The sequence below is a fragment of the Pinus tabuliformis genome, chromosome 2_2 (genome assembly GCF_031772625.1).
Source record: "Pinus tabuliformis cultivar Carrire ecotype Pingquan chromosome 2_2, CPIR1, whole genome shotgun sequence".
Taxonomy (NCBI): domain Eukaryota; kingdom Viridiplantae; phylum Streptophyta; class Pinopsida; order Pinales; family Pinaceae; genus Pinus; species Pinus tabuliformis.
The window spans coordinates 1,190,876,503-1,190,898,479 of NC_142300.1; the positions used below are offsets into that span (position 1 = coordinate 1,190,876,503).

Here is a 21,977-nt window from a genome sequence, read left to right on the forward strand (position 1 = left end):
CAGACGAGGAGGAAGCGTTATGACAGATGTGTTATGGACAGAGGCAGCGCTGGTGCGCCAGAGAGCGTTATGACAGATGCGTTATGGACAGAGGCAGCGCTGGTGCGCCAGAGAGCGTTATGACAGATGTGTTATGGACAGAGGCAGCGCTGGTGCGCCAGAGAGCGTTATGACAGATGCGTTATGGACAGAGGACAGAGGAGTTACAGGAGCATAAGAGCTAAAACAAGGAGCTGGCTCTGATACCATGTCAGGCCAGGAGTAACTCCAGTTTGGCAGAAAACTGATATGATTTATTTCATTAGGTAGCTATTGTTATATACAAAGAATGTGACTGCTCAGTTCATCTTCTGATGACTGTTCACATTCCAAATTCACCCAATCTCAGAGGATTAGGTGTCAACAATCACAACTACTATTCAATGCAGAAAAGTAATATCCACTAGCAATATCATGTGCAGCAAATGATCAGTGTGCAACCAACAAGCACCAATTACAATCCATATAAAAATAAGATGATGAAACTACGTTACTGTTGAAGACCTTAAATTTGATGCTATGATGATATCATTGAAATTGTGTATTTGATAATGATCAGTACAATATATGAGTATTTGATATCACTGCACTTGAATGCTAAAACACTGTATCAAAGGTGAAGTGATTGTTCCAGCTATAGAGTTATAACTGTGAAACCTTGCTTATTGTACCAATACAACCTGATTATTCCTTAATCACTGTAACTAGGCATCATCAATATATATGTGGCATCTCTGTTCTTGAGAAACCCTCACCTTTTCATGGCATCAATACACAAAACCTTCACCAATCTGTCCTCAATCCTCTTGTCTTATTGAAGGAGAAGGGAATTAAATCTATGTTGGCGAAAGGAGATTTGGACCAAGCTCTCCAATCAAATGTATAAACAATAGATTATATTGCAGAACGAGTAAACTATAACGAATGATTCTTGGGTCTCGATCTTAAACAGATACGGCTCACTTTCACTGAAGGTAAACACCTCGACGCCCTTGTTGTATTGTGCTGCAGAGAGTCTTCATTTCTGCAGAGAGAAGATAGAGAGGTTGAGACCAATTTGATGTCATTTGTGGCCCTTTTCACTGAAGTAGACAAAGAGTTCGAGGTCAATTTGATAGGCCACTGTTCAAAGTGAGAAACTCTGCCACTGGAGGCAAATATAGCATGAGTAGGCTGTTGTCCTACAACAACAGGATACTGAAAGCTGTCTCTTTGCGGGCTATTCAGAATGGAATTCGATTTGCTTGCAGTTCGCTCAATCCTATGGACATCCTGATGGCCTCCCAGTGACTTAGAACTGTCGAACTTTCTTGAGCAATACCGACAAGGAAAAAACTTGGGGTTCAGGGCCCTGAGCGGAGCTTATGCCCTTGGAAGGAGAACCCTCTAACTGCGGTAACTCGTTATGGCCTTCCTTGTTTGTAGGAGTTTCGCCTCCTATAAATGCTTTTGCTGCGTGGTCGTCACAGCTGAAGTTCGTGTCGTGTTGGATCTTTGTCATTTCATATTACATTCCTTCCAGACAGGCTGGCGCGCAGACAGGATAGACGAAGGGGCATTGAAACTTTTGGATGGCCTTCCATCGGCGAAACATTACAATTTCTATGATCCCAAAGGATGGATAATCCTCGTGTATTATTTCACATTCAAATGTTGTTGTTGGGTTGGAATATCAGAAATGACCCACGCTCAGCAGGACAAGAAATGTGGTCCATATATCACTGATATCGACTTCCTTGTAGACAAATATTACGCCCAACAAGCAGAAAATGACCCACAACCTCTATACGGTCATGGTGCTTGAGCCTTGCAAGCCCAGAACTCGACCATTACAAGTGTACATGCCCAACATCAAATCTGGAAATGACTGTGGCAGTTTAATGTCTTCAGCAGCAGAACACCCACGAAGGCTGGACTTGAGGACCCTCAGGAAGAATTGCACCAGATAAAACACATTTATTTATTGCAGATGACTGTGATAACCAGCGTATGAAGCTTATGGAAATGCTCAAACAAATTTCATATGGTAGCGTATGAGGTGTGCTACAAACAGAGAGAGCAGCATATGGAGCGTTAGAGTTTCAGTCACTAGCAGTGGAGCGTTAGGGTTAAACAATGATAGAGTGACAGGTCTGAGTGATGGCAGGTTTGAGGGGCATTGTTATGCACAATTCAAGCATATATCATTAAGAAAATTCAGGATTCGATCATGATTAAGAAAATTCAGGTTGCCGAATTAGCTTAGCTTTCATAATGGAAAATATAGAAGTCATATGAAATATAAGTTGCAGATCTGACAACTTTTAATCCGGCGAGGATGGGTAGTGCTGACAAGCTTTGGGTGCCCAAGCTCTAATTCAATGTATGTTCAAAGAGCAAACATTTAACAGTTGGACAGCAAACGTTTTATGGACAGACAGGACAGTCAGAGACCAAAAATAGAGACCTGCGGATTTCAGAAGTTAGGAATGTCAGGGATGGTAGAGCCAACGCGCCAGGAAACTCTCAACGTTTTTGCACGGCCTTCAACACATAGCAGAGGTCATATTTATAACCACATTCCACCGTCCAAGGCATACGCTGCATATTTAAATATGGACAAATGCATCTGCCTTACACTATTTCAATGCTTTCCATACACCATATTGTGGTATTTATTCAACGCACCAAAAATTATACATATGCCAGCACAAATATATACAACGAATTCAACACCAGCTCATGAATTAATCAACCAGCAATATCACTGCACCGAGAGTTCACGACCCACATAACATTATTGGTCAATGCATAGGTCTGGTGAGAGAAACACAACAAAAGGCCACAAGTAAACAGTGACTCAAATATGAGTAGGGCCAGAATTCACCCGCTCTGATACCATGTTAAACACACATGGGCAACCACAAAATAGGAAAGATAAAACATGACAGTACAATTTTTATTAACAAATGATTTACATTTATAGTACATGTTGTGACCGTTGGGTTTCACATCCCAAGGTCTCTTGGACTCCTTTTGTCCATTCGGCTTCCACACTAACCCATTGAGGATTAGGTGTCCAACAAAATCTCTAAAAGAAAACTTTTGTGGTATTAAGCATTTTAACTTCTCCATAGTCAAACACTTAAATTTTTTTAATTGTATCTAAAGATTGACTATAGGAAGTTGTAAATTTTCTAGATTTGGGTCAGTAAGCATAAATAATTTTAATTCTAGGATTGTGAATCGATTAGCATTTAAATTTCATGGCTTTTAAAGTATTTAGATCTCTAGAATTTTAATTGCTTGAACACTTTGCATCTATTGAGATTGATTGTCATATTAATTGCTTGAATTATTCGATGTTCATTGCATGTTAGATATTTTGCAAACATTTTCAAGTAATTGTTAAAGTACTCTATCGTGGAATTGTAATAAATTGCATATCTTTGTTTCCCAAGATGAGTATTTTTTGAGCATCTGTTGACATTGATATTAAATTGCAAAGAAGTTTTTGTTCTCTTTGAGCTATACTTGTATCAAAAAGATTTGAAATAAGCTTGTGGTTTAATTGTAATATTTTCAAAGGTTTTTTTTTAAGTCTTCATCCAGTAAAGTGAACATTTCATTTTGGTGATTGAGGGCTTTTGCGACACAAGTGTTTCTAATCCTCGAGTCTAACTTCATCTCATCATCTAGTGCTTTTGCATATAAGCTAGCTTTGCATAAATAAAATTTACTTCCAAGCATAAGCTTGGTCGATAGAGAGGTAGGTATCCATCCATCTTTACTTGAGAAGCGCTTTTAATAGTACTTAAAACGGTGACCTTACAGTCGTGAGAGCCATAGCTCTCTGAGCGCCGGAGGCATCAGGTATGTTAGATTTTCAGGAGAGATATCGTTAATCACACCTAGTCTGCTTCACCTTATCTTCTCTCTGCCAATTACTACGAAATCAGGCTCAACACAGAAAGGATCGAAGGATTCAAATTCAAATAGGCATTTAACTAAAATTAACCAAGATTCTTGCATCTCACATTAGTTTTAGGATCAACATTTCATATAAGATAGTCATTCATCTAAGTAGCAATTGCTAATCGATTACTTGGTCTTAATCTCCCTAGCAAGATCGTTGACTCCATAAGGCATTGGTGGTATCAATCGTTTAAAATCTAATCAAATCCTATAAGTCTTGCTAAATCTTAATCAAGTACTTGGTCGCTTCACTGTGTCTCCAGAATTGGTTGGTTCCCAACTAGTTCTTCTTCATTCCATTTTTCCATAGGGTCTACCCCCCTTAGCCTGTTGTAGGGAGACAACTTAAACGGAGAGATTGGGGATCAGGGTGACAACCCGCGATCTGGTCGTTGTCGTGGTGCCTAGACATTTTGTGTGACGCCAAGCCTTATAAGGTTTTATTTTTTATTTTTTATTTTATCAGATACTCTCCCATGGGAGTGCCTTTAACAAGAGGGAGTGCTTAGCATTGAGTTATCATTCCATTCCTTGAGACCTTTTTCTTAATGCCTGTTTCTTGCCTTTTTCTTATTTGAGTGGTGCCTTTCTTTAGATATGCATTGTTAAGTATGGGGCTTGGGGTATTGGGATTTTTCTTTAGATATGCATTGTTAAGTATGAGAGAGTGCTTAGCATCGAGTTACCATTCCATTCCTTGAGACCTTTTTCTTACTGCCCCTTTCTTGGATTTTTCTTATTTGAGTGGCCCCTTTCTTTAGATATGCATTGTTAAGCATGGGGCTCTGGGTAATTGCGCTTTTTGCTAGATTGCATGGCTCAAGCTTTATCATTTGTCTTTCTATTTTAGCTGTATCAACCTCATTACTTGTCTTGTCTTTTATTTTAGTTGCATCAACCTCATCACTTGTCTTGTCTTTTTATTTTAGCTGCAACAACCTCAAGGTTATGACCCTTAGGATGAGGATTTCTTACACAGGAATATTGAGCATGGACTTTGTTATGACATATGATAACTCAACCATGAGTAGGAATATTATAAAATAAGAATAAAATAATAATATGATAAAATAAATGTACGTGAAAGTGATGGGAAAAATGACAAGGTGTTAATTTTAGATTAACATGTTCTTTGCTTATGACAGTTGCTTCAATATTCCATATTAGCCCATTTATAATTCAGTGATCTTTAGGTTGATTTTGGTCCTCTCGAATGTTGGCATTTTGGCACAGATGTGGTGCTATGGTACAGGTGTTGTCCTTGATGGCAACTCACTTTGGTGATAGATCTCAGTTCAAGTGCTCAGTACAAAGACGCGTATACACGCGGTTTATACGTTCTGAAGTCGCGTATGCGTATACACGCACTTTTATGCACATAAAAGCACGTACATGATGGGAAACTTATTTTTGGTCCGTGGTTGTTAGTCCTTGGAATTTGAACCTTTGGTTGTGGACCATGGTATCTCGGCAGAAGAGTTGAACCCAGGTTTTTGGCCCTTGGTATTGGTTTATTATGGTTTTGGACCGTGGTATTGAGGAAGGCCTAAAACTATAAAAGAGGAAGTAGATCATGTGGCAAGGTATTCTCTGAATTATTAAATATCTGATATTGTGATAGATCTGGAATACCGTTGATTGGGTTATGGTGCAGATCTAGATCTGAATGAAGGTGGAACCTGAGCGCAAGAAGGATAAGGACTATTGATGGATCTAAATCTGAAGGCTTGAACATTGGTATCTCTGTATGATTTTGATCTGTTATATGTGGCGCACTCTTGATCTATAAATCTGGGCTAACTAATGTCTGAATGCTTGAAAGAATAAATTATCCTTTATAGATCTGTACGCAGGTTCAGTGTATTGAAGCTGCGTATATACGCGTTTTCTGTGAATGAAAGACGCGTATACGCAGGTTGGTTGTGGTACAGAAGTGTATACTCGCAGGTTGATGAACAGAGAAGTAGCGTATATGTCTTGATTTATTTTCTAGCTGCTTCTGTTTTATTGCTGTAGTGTTCTGGGTTCAGAATTGGTGTTTGATTACAGTTACTGTGTTCTGGGATCAGTGGTCAGAGAAGTGCTTAGTTGTTTCAACCCTCAATTGGTGAAAAGGAGTTTGGGTTATTCTTGATGTTTGATTAATGTTATTTGTGGATCCAGTCTGAAAATTAATGAAACGAGGTCCCTGAAAGCAAAGAGAAGGTTGTAGCCTTCTGCAGGTAGGAGCCTGCGTACTAGTATCTCAAGCTAGTACAAGAACTAAGGGGGTTGGAGCTCCCTTCCAGGGAAGCTGGAAAACGAGAGAGAGTTGTAGCTCTCTGCAGGTTGCAGCCTGTGTACTGGTAAAGTCTGCTCTAGTACAAGACATTGTAAAGAGAAGTTTCTAATTAAAAAGAAGATAGAGACGAATTGCAGCAGGGGGTTTTCACCCACATTGGGTTTCCTCCTTATATCTTGTGTTCTTGTGTGTGACTGTCTTCTGCTCTGTTTCACTGTTTCTGGTACTGTTTATGTGCATCTGAATCACAGATTAATAACTGACATCTGAAAGATAATTCAAATTATAAGTCTGATTTATATACGCGGTTTTCTTTATCTGTAGTTGTGTATATACGCGGGTTGTATTAACTGAAGTAGCGTATATCATCTGGAATTTAAAAAGGAAATATTTGGCTTGATAATACTGATTCACCCCCCCTCTCAGTATTATTTCCAACAATTGGTATCAGAGCAGGTCCTTCAGAGAAGCTTGATCGCTTGAAGGAAGATCATTCATCATGAGCAACTACGAGAGGGAAGCATCAATCAGGCCTCCAATTTTTGATGGGACAAACTTCAATTATTGGAAGGTAAGAGTTACCGCCTATCTTCAATCTCTTGGTACAGAAGTATGGGATATCATAGATACAGGCTACACTTTTCCTTCAGCTACTCCTACAGATGCGGCCGAGAAGAAGAAATATGAAACAAATGCTAAAGCAGTCAATACTCTGCTAGGATGCTTATCTCAAACAGAATTTGTGAAGGTTATGCAATATAAATCTGCAAAAGAAATATGGGACAAGATTGTCTTGAGCTACGAAGGAGATGAACAGGTAAAGCGTGCTAAACTTCAAATCCTCAGAATTCAATATGAGAATCTCAGAATGTATAATGATGAAAGTGTGGCTAACTATTTCCTTCGGGTAGATGAGATTGTTAATTGCATGAAAAACTTGGGTGAAGAAATAAAAGAGGCTATTTTGGTTGAAAAGGTTCTAAGATCTTTGTCCCCCAAGTTTGAATCTAAAGTGTCTACTATAGAAGAAAAGGAAAATCTACGAACACTTACTATGTCTCAGCTACACGGAATTCTAACTGCTTATGAAATGAGGAAAGGAGGTCCATCTGACAGGAGAGAAGCTGCCTTCAAGGCTTCAGGCAAAGGAGAGTACTATGAATCAGGACATGGGTCAGAAGAAGAAGAAGAATCAAATTTTGTCAGAAATCTTCAACGGGATGCTGGACGGTTCAGAGGTAAGTTGCCCTTCAAATGCTTTGCTTGTGGAAGAGTAGGTCACTATGCTGCCAAATGTCCTCATAAGGATAAGATCGACAAGGGAAAGGAACCTATTAGATGGAACAAGAAACAGAACGCAAATAAGAAGAGCTACTACACTCATGAAGATAGTGATGGTCTATCAAATAGTGATGAAGATGAACGAGGTAATGACTATAAACTGTTAATGGCATTTGAAGATGATGACTATATGGATGCTATAGATGTGGATAGCCTTTATGAAGAAATTACTAGACTCAAGAGATGTATAGAAGAAAAGAATATGATCATTGATACTCTACAATTTCAAATTGATGAAAAGGAAAAACATCTTGAAAAATTAGAAGGTGAAATTGTTGGCCTTAGAAAAGAGATTGAGAAAACAAAGGCTATTAATCTTAAATTTGTCAAAGGATCTAAAACTCTGGATGAGATCATCAATGTACAGCGTTCTCCACTAAACAAGACAGGTTTGGGGTATAATGGAGAAACTTCTCAAGCATCCACCTCAAAGAGTTATCTTGATGCAGCAAGAAGAAATGAGCAAAAGCACAATGGAGATCACCAGGTAAAGCAGGGACGAATTACATCAAGAACAAACAAAGACTATCAGGTAAACCAGGGGCAATCCTTCTTAAGGGTGAACAAAAGCTACAACCAGCCACAGGTAAAATCTTCTCAATTTGCTTCAAGAATAGATGACAATAGAAATTACAATCATTTGGTTGGTAGATTTGATAACCGCAGAAGTTTCTTCAATGGACAATGCTTCTCTTGCCATAACTTTGGTCACAAAGCAGCTCAATGTGTCGCATATAAAACAATCATGACTAGAGAAGCTCAAAAGCAAAGAAGTATGACTGGGATTACAAAAAGGACCTATAACAACTTTTCGGCTCTTGAAAATGAAGTTGAATGTTCTATTTGCAATAACTTTGGTCATGAAGATTCTGAATGCAGAAGCAGGTTTCAGCAGACAAAGGAACAAGCCTCAAGCACCAAAACATGGAGAATAAAGGAACCACAAACAGAAAGATGTGGGATAGCATTTTATGCAGAGGGACAGGAAAATCTATGGTACATTGACAGTGGATGTTCGAAGCATATGACAGGTGATAAAGAAAAACTTGAGTCATATTCTGCTCTAGAAAAGGGAAAGAAAGTTTCTTTTGGAAATGATACTCCTGCAACTATAAAAGGAAAAGGCGTTGCTCAGTTAAAAGAAAAGGTCAAGGCTGGAAATGTTTTGTATGTTGATGGATTGAAACATAATCTTCTAAGTGTCAGCCAGATGTGTGATCAAGGAACCGAGGTGATATTTAGAACAAATGGATGTCTTGTTCGTGATCTTGATACAGGTAAAACGGTGATCAAAGGTAAAAGAACTCCAAATAATCTATACATATTTGAAGAAGGACAACAACAATGCTATCTAAGCAAGGATGATGAACACTGGTTATGGCATCGAAGGTTGGGGCATTTAAGCTTTTCACAAATAAGGAAAGCATGCAGATATCAGGCAGTTCGCGATCTTCCAGATATCAAAATTCCAGACAACACCATATGCAAATCATGTCAGTTTGGAAAGCAAACCAGAACTAACTTTCCAGAAAAGGAAGGATCAGCTAGCATGCCTCTTGAGCTAGTTCATACAGATACATGTGGTCCATTCAGGAAAAGGACACCTCGAGGAGAAGAATACTTGATATTGTTCATTGATGATTTCTCCAGGTTTGTCTGGTTAGGACTTATGAAGCATTCGAAAAATTCAAAACCTTCAAAGCCTTGGTTGAAAATGAATCAGGATACAAAATTAAGTGCCTCAGATCCGACAGAGGTGGGGAGTTTACCTCAAATGAATTTTTCGATTTCTGTGAAGAACATGGGATAAGAAGAGAATTCTCTACAGCTAGAACTCCTTAGCAGAATGGAGTTGTGGAAAGAATGAACAGAACTATCCAACAAATGGCTCGTGCTATGCTTGATGAGTCGGGAACTCTCGCAACTTTCTGGGGTGAAGCTGCACATGCTGCGGTTGTTATTAATATTCTCAACAAAACAAATGTCCGGGTGAACAGCACTCAAACCCCTCATGAGCTCTGGTGTGGTGAGACTCCTTCGGTAAAACACTTCAAAATCTTTGGGAGCAAATGTTATATTAAGAATACTGATGAGCAACTTGGAAAACTTGAACCTAGAGCAGATGAAGGCATTCTTCTTGGTTATTCTCCACATAGCAAAGCATACAAGTGCTACAATAAAAGACTTGGCAGAATTGTTGACAGCATTGATGTAGTGGTTGATGAGAAGGGATACATTCCTAGGCAAGTACATCATGAAGACATCAAAGAAGATGAAGGCTACCCTCAAAGACAGAATGATGAAGAAGAAGAACCTCAAGAAGAACCAGAGGAGCAAACAAGAATAGAAGAGAGGACTCCATCCAGATATGTTCAGAAGAATCATCCAGAATCTCAGATTGTGGGGCAGAAAGAAGCAGGTGTACAAACAAGAAGAACAGTTGCAGAAGCTTCAAGCTATTTGGCATTACTCTCCTCCACTGAACCACAAAATGTGAAAGAGGCATGCAAAGATGAATGTTGGGTGAAAGCAATGGATGAAGAACTTGAGCAGATCGAAAAGAACAACACTTGGGAGCTGGTTCCTAGACCAAAGGATAAGAATGTTATCGGAACAAAATGGGTCTTCAAAAATAAATTGAATGAAAATGGAGAAGTAATTAGAAACAAGGCCAGACTTGTTTGTAAAGGGTATGCGCAGCAAGAAGGAATAGACTTTGAAGAAACCTTTGCTCCTGTTGCAAGACTTGAGGCCATCCGAATGTTCCTTGCTCTCTCAAGCTTTCAAAACTTCAAAGTATTTCAAATGGACGTGAAATCAGCCTTTCTGAATGGAGCCTTGGAAGAAGAAGTATACATTGAGCAGCCAGATGGCTTTATCCTTGGAAATGATCCAAATCTTGTATGCAAACGTAAAAAGGCTCTCTATGGGCTTAAACAAGCTCCAAGGGCTTGGTACTATCGGTTGGACAAATACCTTCATCAACAAGGATTTTCAAAAGGATCAGCAGATAGCAATCTATATATAAAAATTGAAAATAACAAATTGCTAATACTTGTTGTGTATGTAGATGATATTATCTTTGGGAGCAATGAAGAAGCTATGAGTCAAAGCTTTGCCTTGGTGATGCAGAAAGAATTCGAAATGTCATTACTTGGAGAATTGACATATTTTCTTGGATTGCAAATCCAACAAAATGAAGGCGGTATTTTCTTGTCTCAAACCAAGTACCTCAAGCAGATCTTGAAGAAGTATGGCATGGAAAATTCGAAACCAGTATGTACCCCCATGGTTACGGGATGCAGCCTTAGTGCAAATGATGAATCAGCAGCAGTGCATCAACCAACCTATAGATCCATGATTGGGAGCTTGCTTTATTTGACAGGTACACGACCAGATATTATGCATGCAGTGGGAATAGTTGGAAGGTTTCAAGCCAACCCAAAGGAAACTCATCTTCAGGCAGTCAAAAGAATCTTCAAATACCTTCAAGGAACTCAAAACTATGGCCTATGGTATCCTAGAGATACAGATCTCACTCTTCATGCTTACACAGATGCAGATTGGGCTGGAAGCGTGGATGACAGGAAGAGCACAAGTGGTGGTGCATTCTTTATGGGTTTCAGATTAGTATCTTGGTTCAGCAAGAAACAAAGTTCGATTGCCTTATCTACAGCTGAAGCGGAATATGTGGCTGCTGCATCCTGTTGCACACAACTCCTTTGGATGATGCAAACCTTGCAGGACTTTCAAATCACTTGTAATCCACCTGTCTCTATCTTATGTGATAATACAAGTGCAATAAGAATTTCAAAGAACCCAGTCATGCATTCAAAAACCAAGCACATACCGATCAAGTATCACTTTCTCCGGGAACAAGTGTTGGAACAAAAGGTCAAATTGGAGTATGTTCCTTCTAAGGAACAAGTTGTTGATATACTCACCAAACCACTGCCCAAGGAAACTTTTGAATATCTCAGGCAGAAGCTGGGAGTCGTTGATGCTTCATCCTACTGTTGAAGCTTGTCTGTTCCAAGAAAAGTTGGTGTACGCGAGTTGAATGAGAGGTATCCGCGTACATACGCCGATTTATTCAGGTACAGTCGCGTATATGGAGTTTTGAAGAAAATCAGCAAGGGTAGACTCTGGTTGGAGAGAGTCTGAGATGGGTCTGTCAGAGACCATCAGGCACAGATTTAGGGGGAGCAGATAATCTTCTAATAATGCATTGTTGGCATTACCTTAGAAGCTCTTGGGTCTAGTACTCAAGTTGTTTTTGACTCAGGTGGATCAGCTACAGAAAGAAGGTCAGAAGGTGAACATGATTGCTGATATGTACAGTGATTGTCAGATGCTGCTGATAGTAGTTATTGGTCATAAGTCTTGATATTTCGTCTCTATGTCATGTATATTTGCTTATCAAGGTCATGTAACGGCCTATTTTTGGTTTCCCCACTATGCCTGGGATGATTGTTGTGACCTATTGTCATATGTAAATTTCTGATGTATCCCCACTTGGTTGGGTGATGGTTGTATGTATCGAATCTTTTTTTTTGGATAGGAAGGTCTTTTATGATGTATACGCCATGGTTCTTCTTGAAGAACATCTTTTTGCAGATCCTGCCTACAGTCAGGGGGAGCATGTTCAGCACAGCAGAGCAGAGATATCAGCATGTACTCAGGGGGAGCACAGCCCTTTGCCCTTGATGACAAAGGGGGAGAATGACTTTGAGGATCTTGGGGTTGCCATCAAGTCCAAAGGGGGAGATTGTTGGCATTTTGGCACAGATGTGGCGCTATGGTACAGGTGTTGTCCTTGATGGCAACTCACTTTGGTGACAGATCTCAGTTCAAGTGCTCAGAATGAAGGAAATCTTGTATACGCAGGTACACCTTGACAAAGACGCGTATACACGCGGTTTATACGTTCCGAAGTCGCGTATGCGTATACACGCACTTTTATCCACATAAAAGCGCCTACATGATAGGAAACTTATTTTTGGTCCGTGGTTGTTAGTCCTTGGAATTTGAACCTTTGGTTGTGGACCATGGTATCTCGGCAGAAGAGTTGAACCCAGGTTTTTGGCCCTTGGTATTGGTTTATTATGGTTTTGGACCGTGGTATTGAGGAAGGCCTAAAACTATAAAAGAGGAAGTAGATCATGTGCCAAGGTATTCTCTGAATTATTGAATATCTGATATTGTGATAGATCTGGAATACGGGTGATTGGGTTATGGTGCAGATCTAGATCTGAATGAAGGTGGAACCTGAGCGCAAGAAGGATAAGGACTATTGATGGATCTAAATCTCAAGGCTTGAACATTGGTATCTCTGTATGATTTTGATCTGTTATATGTGGCGCACTCTTGATCTATAAATCTGGGCTAACTAATGTCTGAATGCTTGAAAGAATAAATTATCCTTTATAGATCTGTATGCAGGTTCAGTGTATTGAAGCTGCATATATACGCGTTTTCTGTGAATGAAAGACGCGTATACGCAGGTTGGTTGTGGTATAGAAGCGTATACTCGCAGGTTGATGAACAGAGAAGTAGCGTATATGTCTTGATTTATTTTCTAGTTGCTTATGTTTTATTGTTGTAGTGTTCTGGGTTCAGAATTGGTGTTTGATTACAGTTACTGTGTTCTGGGATCAGTGGTCAGAGAAGTGCTTAGTTGTTTCAGCCCTCAATTGGTGAAAAGGAGTTTGGGTTATTCTTGATGTTTGATTAATGTTATTGGTGGATCCAGTCTGAAAATTAATGAAACGAGGTCCCTGAAAGCAAAGAGAAGGTTGTAGCCTTCTGCAGGTAGGAGCTTGCGTACTAGTATCTCAAGCTAGTACAAGAACTAAGGGGGTTGGAGCTCCCTTCCAGGGAAGCTGGAAAACGAGAGAGAGTTGTAGCTCTCTGCAGGTTGCAGCCTGTGTACTGGTAAAGTCTGCTCCAGTACAAGACATTGTAAAGAGAAGTTTCTAATTAAAAAGAAGATAGAGACGAATTGCAGCAGGGGGTTTTCACCCACATTGGGTTTCCTCCTTATATCTTGTGTTCTTGTGTGTGACTGTCTTCTGCTCTGTTTCACTGTTTCTGGTACTGTTTATGTGCATTTGAATCACAGATTAATAACTGACATCTGAAAGATAATTCAAATTATAAGTCTGATTTATATACGCGGTTTTCTTTATCTGTAGTTGCGTATATACGCGGGTTGTATTAACTGAAGTAGCGTATATCATCTGGAATTTAAAAAGGAAATATTTGGCTTGATAATACTGATTCACCCCCCCTCTCAGTATTATTTCCAACATCGAAAAGAAGAGTTTTTTAGAGGAGTTCAATGCAATAATCATCTCCAACATATGAGTTATCCAATGGTGGAATTTGGCCCTAGTTGCCAATTTTAACACTCCCTCTCAACTAGGGAGAATTCCCCCTGCCAATCCATCCATCATCATGTCATCCAGTCGATATGAACCATCTTTGTCATCTCTGCTCTACTGAACATTGATATGAATAATGAATAAGTATCGATTGAGAGTGAGTCACAAGACCTTGCCACTCTCTATTGACGAAATTCAGTCCACATAATCATTCGGACTTGATCCCAAGAGATCAAGTTGAAGAAACATCACACATCCTAGTCAATAGGGAGTATGACAGTTTCCGATGCGTCCATCGGTATTGCTATGGTCCATAACCACTTTTCCCAACTCATTGGCCAGATGAGAGGTAGTTCCCATGTGTCCCAAACTACATGGGTAGGATGATACTGAATCAATAGCAGGGAAAAAATGTATCACATCCTGCTCACAACCACACATAGGGAAAGGACGAACCACATCCTACACACACACAAACCACCGAGAGTAGGGAAAGGATGAACCATGTCCTACATGCATGCCAACCAATCATTCGTAGGAAATATCCTAATCGTGGGGAAAGGATGAACCACGTCCCACTGACATGTCAATCATCAGCCGTAGGGAATGAGCATCCTACATGTGGGGAAGGATGAACCATGTCCCACCGACATGTCAACAACAACAGATGCCTATATGCATCTCTCACTGGGGTACCCGCAAGAGAAGGTGAACCACTCATCCTGCTCATATGCCATAGGAGAAGGTGAACCACTCATCCTATGCATATGTCATCAATAGCAGGGGAAGGTGAACCACTCACCCTACACACGTGTTATCAATCGTAGGGGAAGGTGAACTACTCACCCTCCACACATATCATCCATCACAGGGGAAGGTGAACCACTCACCCTATACACCGCGCAGCTATAGGGGAAGGTGAACCACTCACCCTATACACCGCGCACCTATAGGGGAAGGTGAACCACTCACCCTATGGTCGCTCATAGCTCAAGAAGTACCCCAAGCCCCCGGGAGCTCCTAGAGCTCAACGTTTAACCAAAGATCCCTTCATATAGGGAATAGTGGCAAGCTGCTTTATGAAAATCAAGACTAGATCGATGGGAGCCTCATAGCTCCATTCAACAACATATAGATGTATATACAACAAACATATTGATTTACAACAAAGATCATGGCAGGATTTAGCAATCCTCTGCTTCTTGCATATCTTGATGAAGAAATGATTTAACTGATCCTACTCCCTCTTACTCAGGGAGACCACGAGCCTAAACTTGTCCTTCCAAAGTGCAAAGAGTCCATCAGGGAAGCTGCTCATCATGAGATATATCCACTCAAACATGCCATAAAACAGGAATGTCCTTTGTCGTACCATATAAAGTGGTATTTGGTGTCACTATGTGAAACACTGGATTCTCAGAATCCTATTCTGGAATATATAACGGAGGTGTGCTCAAATGGCTTACTGAAGAGCTAACTCAAATGGCTTCATAGTAAGTCATGTTTACTGCTTTAACTTCAATGAAGCTTCCAGACTTCAGTCTTTCATTCAGAAAATAAGGTGAATTATAGCACCTTACCATTCACCATATTGTGACTCAGAGTCTCAGACCATTAGGCTAAAGAAGAAATCTTCTCCCTCTGAATCATAGCTCCCTCTGAATATTGGAAAAGATACCTTGACCAACAAGACATCTGCAATCGGTTATTAGTCTTGACATGGACAACCTTCTTTAAATAATCATGGGCAAGACGAGTTATCAATTCATACGGCCATTTCTGCATGAAGAGGAGCTAACTACTCCCCTTTGATCCTCTTGGAGGAGATTTTGATGACATGGTTGGAAAGGTTGGAGGAAGTCTATCATCAACTATTGCTCTGATTCCATGTTAACTTTAGATTAACATGTACTTTTCTTATGACAGTTGCTTCAATATTATTTTTTTATCTCTTCTATACTTAAGAATAATGAATGAAGAGCGGCATATAAATTTATTGATAGTCTGCTACCATCCAAGATGTAGTGATGAGACTGCTATATTGTTGATTTTGGGTAGCATCGGATGTGCTCTAGCCATGAATGTTGGTGGAGAGGCTAAGGCACATGAGATCTCCAAGACCCAGAAATCGTTTGAAGAAATTCCACCCAGATGAAGAGATATTAAAATAATTAATATTTTTAATGGGGTTCCTAAGTCTAAACTTAGGAAAATTAAAATATTAATGTGTATTAATATAATATGGGTGAGAAAGTTCTAAATAACGAGGATCAAGCCAGATCTAATCTTAACCGTTAATTAGGGACTTAATCTCGACTGTTGAATCGTCAACAGGAAAAGTATAAGAGGAGGCTTGAGGGTCAGTTGGAAAAACACAGAAAGATCAAGAATTCGATTTTCTGGGGTTGGGTTTGCTGAGGAAATCGAGTTAAAGATCAGTTGCAGTGAGGGGCAGTTCAGTAAGGGATTTCGATTAAAGGCTGAAGAATACATATCAGAGAGGTAACAAAGATTCGGAAGAGGCAGTGCAAAGCCTAGGAGGGCTTACGCAAAGGCTAAGGAGGCCAGCACAGAGGACTCAAAAGCTGGAGAGGCAGACGCAGAAGACACAAAAGTTGACGCAGAAAGCTGCAGAGGTTGACGCAAATAGTACAAAGGGCTGTAGAGGCTAACGTTGGGCTTAAGAGGCTGCGCTGAGGAGGTTCTGTGGGGTGGACGGAGAGCAGATCAGCCGGGAGAGGGTGACGCAGTTCCAGAGGAGTGCTTGGAGCAGCTTTCACTGTCCAGCACAAGGAACAGTTAGAGTCACTGTGGGGTTGTTCATCCGGTTGCTGATTTGCCGGAACATCTGTCTCCGGAGAGAGGTACTATTGCCAAGGATATTCTCTGAAGGGTGAGCCATTTCTGGTACCTTAGTTGTATTAAAAAATCTGCTTAATAATAAAACCTCATATATGTTGCACCGGTTTTCACGCATTGGGTTTTTCCGGGGATGATTGTCCAAAAATAATGGTGTCCCTTGTGTTATTGTTTCCGTTTACTTCAGTGCATGATCTGTATATCTATGAAGGCTGCAATAGTGTTTACTTCGATGTTTATGCAGTTAAATAACTTGTTAATGTAAAGAACAAGTAGGAGATAGTAAACCAGTAATTGCAGTAGGGGTTTTTGATGTGTTAGATTCAAAAATTTTCACATATATCAAGGGAAGTCCCTTACACTGCATAACTGCCTTCTTCAAACTGCTGTAAATGAAGTATACAGTGAAAGTCATAAACTAGTGTTCTTTACTGCACAAAGCCCTTAACACATCATAATAATTCAATTACGGTTTGTAATGGAACTGTAATCCCTCTGCATGATAAATGAGTAATGCCAGAATTCTTGATGTTGGGATGTAATATTCTTGCAATCAATGAATATGCTCAAAGATCTGTACAAATGATAGAACCGAAAAGCCAGAACTAGTATATAGGCCAAGAGGTTGCTGCTTTCGGTTCATAAGCTAAACAACGCCACAAACAGAAGCATGAAGTTCTTAGATCAGTCACAATTCCTAACAAATCTGACAAGATAACTCGCAACAATAGACTTTTGCATAGTCATGAATTGTTCCAGAATCTCGTGATGATGCTTCTCTTTAGATAGGATATGGTTGTAGGTGTTCTTTCATGAGGAATGCGCAAGGAGTATATTGACAAACTGCTCTGAACGATTCAAGCAACCTAGAGTCATAAGAATTGCATAAATCCAATGCCTAAAATGGATCTCTTCTTAATAAATCGCAGAGTTTCTTTCAAAGGGATCCGTAATTGACTTTTAGATAGGTGGTTACACAGGCCGCAAAGAAAATGAATTCCTCATCGTTTGTTTCTCTAATCAAATCACAGGGATCTTGCTCTACAAGACCTTCACTGGTCCATTCAACAATGTAACGCAGAAGATAGGAGTTCAATCTCAAGGACAAAGTTCGTCTCAATTGGATGGCTGAATGTAAACTTGGTATTCACGTGCAAAAGAATGAAAGAACCAGCGAAACCCTATCCAAATAAAAAGCCCAGAAAATAATATTACAAGCGCATATGAATTTCGTTGATCTTCATGACATGGTGTATACAGAAAAGTGCCCTAGCTGAGAGACTTCTGCGGTCTGCAACAAACAAGATAGCTTTCCAAAGCAAATCAAGTCTTGTGAATCTTCACAGAACTGCAAAACTTCTGAAGGCTGCAGAGCAAGGACGCACTCGGGTGAAACACTAGACGCAAAGAGATTTGATCGTAATTATTATTATTATTATTATTATGTAGAAGTCCATTATGTTGGACTGAGAGCAGATCTAAAACATCCAAGAGAGTCAAAGTGTAGACAGAATTGAATGGACCTATAGTGACAGCGAAGTGGTGTAGTTCATACGTGGCTTCCGGATTGTGCAAAGAATTGCAAAATCGTGTCATCATTTGAAGAGCTAGATCATGTTATACCTCAAGACCTTTTAAAATCTTCTTTCAACTCAGCTTTGCATATTGATCCCAGGACTGCGATTTTTATGAACAATAAGCTCGGCCTTATGTGGGCTATTGAATCAGCCCTTTGTTCTTTTAGGTCATGGTTTGTATGCCTCTCAAAAGTCTTCGATTTTCCTTCAATAAGATTCCGGCCAAGACTGCCCAGAATTTAACAAGGAGCTTGGTCTCTGAAGTCTAGAACTGAGGTGATCTTCTTTCCTTGGTGGGGCCAGTGATATGACTGATCTTGACGAAGAAGGGGATCACACAAAATTATCAACAAACTCTTGCCCGGTCTTGACCTCTCCTGGCTCTGATACCATGTTAATTTTAGATTAACACGTTCTTTGCTTATGACAGTGGCTTCACTATTTCATATTAGCCCATTCATAATTCAGTGATCTTTTGGTTGATTTTGGTCCTCTCAAAAAGAGGAGTTCAATGCAATAATCATCTCCAACAGATGAGCTGTCCAATGGTGGAATTTGGCCCTAGTTGCCAATTTTAACACAAGGAGTGAAAGATACTCGAGGGTAATGGACATACTACATCTTCCTGGGTCTCCAGTAGTACTAGTAGTACAATTCAACTCAAGAGTGACAACACTGATCTAAAGGAAGGCTATGATCCACCATGGTACAAATAGAGTGTTATGATCCATTATTAGATGACAACAATGTTCACCATGGTCATGACAACACTGATCTAAAGGAAGGCTATGATCCACCATGGTACAAATAGAGTGTTATGGTCCATTACTAGATTACACCAATGTTCACCATGGTCATGACAAATAGATGAGGCAATATCACCAGACATGAGTAGGAATGAGAGATGTAACAGTATCCAATACATCAAGCCTCATCATCATAATTATCAAAGTCAAATAAGGCATTGAAGTGCCCTTTTCATGTGTACAATATCATCCCCGTGCCAGAACTAACTGAACCATGCTAGCATCATTATGAAATCATCTAGGGTAGGTGTAAGGAAGATCATCATGCAACAAGATCTCTGACACAAGCTTTGAAAGACCTGCCTGAAGTGTTCACAATTAAATGCGCATTGGAACCTCATGGAATGTCATGGCACTGGGAGAGTGGTGCTCGTGTTGAAATCGCTAGCATGTGATGAAAATCACATGGTTACCTCTCATACAATATGAAGGGTAACATGGCTAAGATTAGACCTTTGGGATTTTTTCTTCAAGTTGATTGTGGGCAGACCATTGATTTACAAATTTGCCAAGATTTTTCCTTTTCACAAAGTTAGTTATTTTGGATCAAAGTACAACCAATGGATGATTTGGAATACCTTGAACCATGGAAGTGGGTAAAATTCTAATATGATAAGTAGTTTATTATTGTGAACATCAGAGTGCTAAAAACAACTTAACCCCCTATTAAGGTTGGTGCAGGGAGGTGAGTTGCTAAGTTACTTTATGATTCTTTATAAGTTGACTAGTTATAATAATGCAGTGAGAGAGAGATTACAAAAAAGTGGACTCAAACATTGGTAGATGCTATTTTGGGTAGCTAAAATGATTGGACCTACCCAATTTTAAGTCTTCTTTTTGTACTTTTATACGAGGACGTAAGCTATCTGTTTAGCCGAAACACATATATGTATTCAAAATACACGAGCTTCAGATGTTTTAAGATAATGAAATATGACTGGATTAAAATGGAGTGCATGGAAGCTTATAAAATTATATTTCTTTAGATTCTTTTTCCACTAGAAAGGACTAGGTTAGGAATGGCCTTTCTTCTCTTTTTGATAGAGGTATTTATATTTGCAATATAAGAAAGTAAACATAGCTTAATCACAGATAAATCAATATCTAGTTGTGGTTTATGGAATAGTTCAGAGCATTATCAGTGTTTCTACTTTGCCTTGGGATTAAAAATAGCTAAACACCCCAGGAATTTTTTTTTTACTTAGAACAAATTTATTTTGTCTTAGGATAACTCTTTCCATGTAAATAGTTGCAAGAGTGTTTATTTGGCTTGTTTGGCTGATTCTGTATCTGTCCCAAATTTGTTTTCAGATTGGTATTTGAAGCTGTACTTTATGTTGCAGGTCTTAGTTTAGCAAGAGTGTTTTTTTTGGCTTGTTTGGCTGATTCATATATGTCCCAAATTTGTTTTCAGACTGGTATTCAAAGCTGTACTTGCTGTAATTTATGTCACAGGTCTTAGTTTATCATGACTTGTTGCAGATGACGCAACATCCACACCATGCTCAGGTAATGTTCCATGTTTTATTTATCAACCTAAAGAATTTGTTAAATACCCAATTTGTTAGAAATGTGAAGATCTTTATCGTGAAAGAGAGGAGCAACCAGCAAAAGAAAAGCTTCTTTTAATTTCTTTGTTTGACATTTTACTTTTTCCTTTTCAGGTTACACCCAAGTTCTGCAAGGCCTCTGGGAACATAGTAGTTGCTATCAATGAAGCATTGTGCAAGTACAGAGAAGAGGTTGTTTCCGAGAAGTTTCCATCTCCTGCGCATACTCCTTATCGAATTGACCAATCTAGTGTTAAAACTTTTATTTCTGAACTTAGTAAGAGAGGATTGGGGAAAGCAGCTGCTGCAGCTGCTGAGGATGACAATAAATCTGGAGAACCAAGGATTGGTACGCTTCCAGACTAGATTAACATGAATGGCTTTATTACTGTGTTTGACAAGAGAGGACTGGGCAAAATAACAGTGATAGCTGATTCCCTCTCAGAAAACATGAAAATCACACCTGTCATAAGATGAATTTTCAGACTGGATTAACTCACAATAATCAAGAGGTGGCAGGAGCAGACCATCAACGGGTGGCAGCAGCAGATCTTTTGCGCCGGATTTAACAAAGAATTGGACTGTGTTTAGGGTCTGGTTTCATTTTCTTATAATCTAATAGTAGCATATGCATGCCCTCTTCTATAGGGACTTTCCAGCAAAGAGGAGGCACATAATCTCCTTATTATGTTCTCTCAATTGATCTATCAATATATTGATGCTAATTATCTTCCACGGGACGAAAAACTATGCTATATGATCAATAGAATTAGAAGTCTGCAAGCCTATTTTTTCAAAATTCTCAATGGACATGGCAATTTTTGCCCTATCCCATAACCGTCACGCATGAGATTTTTTATTTCAAATATGTTAGATATGAACCACATGCTAACGTCCCTCACAAAAATTAACTTATTTGCTGAAATCAAATATGGAGCAATACCCAGGATCATTTAATCCTCTTATAAAATTTGAATCTGAATCGTATGGAACATAAGATTTTGAAATTTTACTGGGTATACTGAAAATGATTCACTTTCCAGAATTTTAATTTAGTGGTATGCTCTCCAGAATTTTAATTTAGTGTTATGCTCAAATGACTGTTGGTGCGTGGAGAGACATGCTTGCATTGAAGTGTGTTGTGTGCGTATCAATCTCTGGGTTTATCAGGTTCTGGGCCATGCCAA

The 21,977-nt window shown here is 39.5% G+C and overlaps 1 pseudogene across 1 annotated transcript in view; it reads left to right on the forward strand.

The window, feature by feature from the left end:
* The window catches only part of LOC149197756 (3-methyl-2-oxobutanoate hydroxymethyltransferase 1, mitochondrial-like), a 106,093-nt pseudogene extending 84,357 nt beyond the window's left edge, over window positions 1-21,736 (forward strand). The window contains exons 7-8 of the transcript XR_016254786.1: window positions 20,696-20,749; window positions 20,905-21,736. The product of XR_016254786.1 is annotated as a 3-methyl-2-oxobutanoate hydroxymethyltransferase 1, mitochondrial-like (transcript). The remainder of the gene's footprint in view (window positions 1-20,695; window positions 20,750-20,904) is intronic.
* Window positions 21,737-21,977: the final 241 nt, after the last annotated feature.